The 3,480-nt window shown below is 37.6% G+C and overlaps 1 pseudogene; it reads right to left on the reverse strand.

The window, feature by feature from the left end:
- Positions 1–999: 999 nt before the first annotated feature.
- Positions 1,000–3,142, reverse strand: LOC113919351 (annotated as a pseudogene).
- Between the last annotated feature and the right edge of the window lie 338 nt (positions 3,143–3,480).

Genomic DNA, 3,480 nt, shown 5'->3' on the forward strand with positions numbered 1-3,480 from the left:
AAATTAAGTAAACTCTATGCCACATGTGGGGCTTGAACTCATGACTCCAAGATCAAGATTTGCATGCTGTACTGACTCAACCAGCCAGGCACCCCAACACTTAAAAAAATTTAAAGTAGCATTTAGTAACTATTTTTGATGACTCAAAATTATATTTACTCTCATTTATAGAATTTGAGGCCTCAAATTACAACCAACTCAGATTTTCACACTATTCAAAAATAGATTTGCGTATTAATAAAACTGTCCTAGTCTACCACATGTACATAACCATGATCAAAACCAGCGGCCATTCTTGGTAATCCAATCCCTTCTAATCCAATTTCTGACAGTGGGGGAGAGATATACAAGTATATGGCCTTCTTACAAGCAACAGATTATAACTGAAAGTTTTATAATTAAAATCCTTTAGAATGTACATCTTTAAGTGTGTCGTCAAATCATGAATACAGTAATGTTCAGCTTGAAATAAAGTGAAATTTTGCTTAAAGGAAATTGGAATTCTTCAAATCGAATCCTTAGTTAATCTGAATTAGTCTCTTGTACTCTACCTCAAGAAAAAAACTGTAGGGGCGCCTGGGTGGCTCATTTGTTAAGCATCTGTCTTCGGCTTGGGTCATGATCCCGGGGTCCTGGGATCGAGCCCCACATCAGGCTCCCTGCTCCGTGGGAGGCCTGCTTCTCCCTCTCCCACTCCCCCTGCTTGTGTTCCCTCTCTCGCTGTCAAATAAATAAAATCTTAAAAAAAAAATGAAAAAACTGTAATCAAATATCCTCTGTGTTATATGGCTTAGAACACATTGAACATAATTCTTAAAACTTCTATACCTATTATTACAGAATATATGACTTGATCATTCCTTACTCATAAAATTTAACAATATTAAGATTAAACAATATACTAAAATATTGCAATTTTTTATGTTTTAGAAAATATTCAAATAAAAGTTTAGGGTAATTATAAACTTCAGTTAACTAAATCATCTAATACTCCATATTGTCCCATTAATTCAATTAAATGCCTTATCTGATAAACTTTAAAAATTTTATTATTTTTCATTTACAGTGCAGCAAGTGCTTCTCCTTCTCTAAGTTCCAGTGGAGATTGTTTTTCTTTTTTTGACTGTATCTCATAGAGTCAAGGTGTTGGGTTTGATGAAGGGTAGGAGAAACAAATCTAACAATTTTTTCCATAATGGCAAAGTTAAACATATAATTTCCAAAATTCTAAGGTGATATTAAAGTTTCCACATAAATCCACAAGACTTAACTTTTTTCCTTTGCTTTTATGTCAGTATAAAGAATTATTTGCAAAATGGATATATTGGAGGCTGACTTTGTTTAGGGTTTTAAAAATATGGGATAAGACAGAGCCAAATTCAATCTCTTACAATTTTAAACAGAGGACTGGAGAGAGATAGCAACTTACTTAAGGTCACATAACTAACCAGTAGTACCACAGCCAATTTTTAAATATTTGAATATGACCACACTTTTTTTTTCCAACTTCTTCAGTCTTATCTATTCCGTACAAAAAAAAAAAAAAAAAAGGCATGAGCAAGTTATTTGTGGGACTTATTGGTTTTGAAGGAAACCTGTAAGATTTTGTCCCCCAGGCGGTAGCCGTTCATACTCGCTATGGCCATGGCGGCTTCTTCATAGTTTGTCATGGTCACAAAGCCAAAGCCTTTGTACTTGGTGTTGAAGTTGTGAATCACTTTCACATTGGTGACTGCCCCAAAGGGGCCAAACATCTGCCAGAGGATCCCTTCATCGGCGTCCTGCCCGAGGTTTTAGATGAAGATGCACCACCCCGAAGACGCGTTGCCCAGGACATTGACACCAGAAAGCCCACTCATGTGATCTACACCCATAGGGGAGAACCTGAATCTCTGCGCCTGGTGGTGAACAGGGCCTCCGAACCGTCTGGCGGGCGAGTGGTACAGGTGGGAGAGCAGCACCACGTTTTTGTTCTGGTTGGGGGTTGGCTGCAAACTTCACTGTAATGGGCTCGGAGGAACCTGGGGGTTTATGACCAATGAAACTGGTAATTGCCTCTTCTGCTTCCGACCCTTTGTCAAACCGGATAAACACAACCCCTCTGGACAAACCTGTGGTCTGATCCACAAGGACCCAGGAGTTGATTCGCCCGAACCGAGAGAACATGTCTTCCACGTCCTTCTGGTCTGCGGGAGCCCGCTGATGTACAGGTTGGCGTTTTTGATTACCTCTGAGCTCGGGCGAGCGTACGACACCTTAATGGTTTTTGACTGGAGCCGCAGGCCATTCAGGGTGTTGATCGCTCTCTCCGCATCCTTGGCAGTCACATAGTTCACAAAGCCATAGCCCAAGCTGTGCCCTGCTACTTTATCCCGAATGAGTTTTGCAGATTCGACTTCACGGACACTGCTGAACAGACTCCGCAACTCATTCTGGGTCATGTTCTGCGGGAGGTAGTTGACAATTAAATTCGTTCTCCCGATATCATCCCTGCAGTCTTCGGCCATGTGGTCTTCATAACCATTAGATACTGTATTTTTTTAAAAATCTGGATGCGAGCTGGCGGGCCTGGGGCCCAGGGTTTAAGCTTCTGTTTCCATTGTCAATCCTCTGGCAAAGTGACCAAGCTACCTAAACACTTCTTTAGCATAATATTCACAAATATGAATTTATTATATTGCATTATAACATTTTGCTCTGCTTCATTTCATGGTCTTCTAAACCAGTGGGAAATCTTTAGTTTCTTTTACATGCTCAACTGTTATCTGAATAAAATGGCATCTTGATGACATTGAAGAGACTGGTATCAGAGGCAAGTGCCTCTGAATAAAGTGACTTGTTGGATGAATGAATAGCTGTACACACATTACTGAATGAGAATGAACTGATGGAAGTTTTATTGTCTGAGACCTTAAAAATAAGGACAAAATCATAGGAAATAACTTACAGATTTGCATGTCTAGAATCATCAAATTAATGAATATTTTCATTTCTATTAGCTGATTTTCCAGATTATTCCTAATTCTTATATGAATTCTCAAATGAATACTAATTCTATTTCTTTAGGGATGCTTAAATTATTTTCTATAGGAGCAAGTAAGAGAACCAAAAGCATAGTCTAAAAAGAATCTAAAAAATTCATTTTACTATTTCTAGAACTTTCATCTTTTCAACCGTAAGAAATTGAATACAAAAATATTGACTACTAAAAGTAAAAATTTTGAATGCACAGAGGCTCTAAAATTGTAAGACGATTTGTTGATAACAGAATTCTAAAAATTCTGACTTACCTTTTAAAACTCCCATGAGAAATAAATCAGATTTATTTATTTATTCAATATTAATTAAATGCTTACTGGGTATCTACTATGTGAGATATGTTTTCAGCTTAATTTTAATGTCCTTATATGTGTAAGGGAATTTTGTTACTTGAAATAACATCAGCTATCACAAACCATAAAACTATACAGCCCATGCATG

The sequence above is a fragment of the Zalophus californianus genome, chromosome 3, assembly GCF_009762305.2.
Source record: "Zalophus californianus isolate mZalCal1 chromosome 3, mZalCal1.pri.v2, whole genome shotgun sequence".
Taxonomy (NCBI): Eukaryota; Metazoa; Chordata; class Mammalia; order Carnivora; family Otariidae; genus Zalophus; species Zalophus californianus.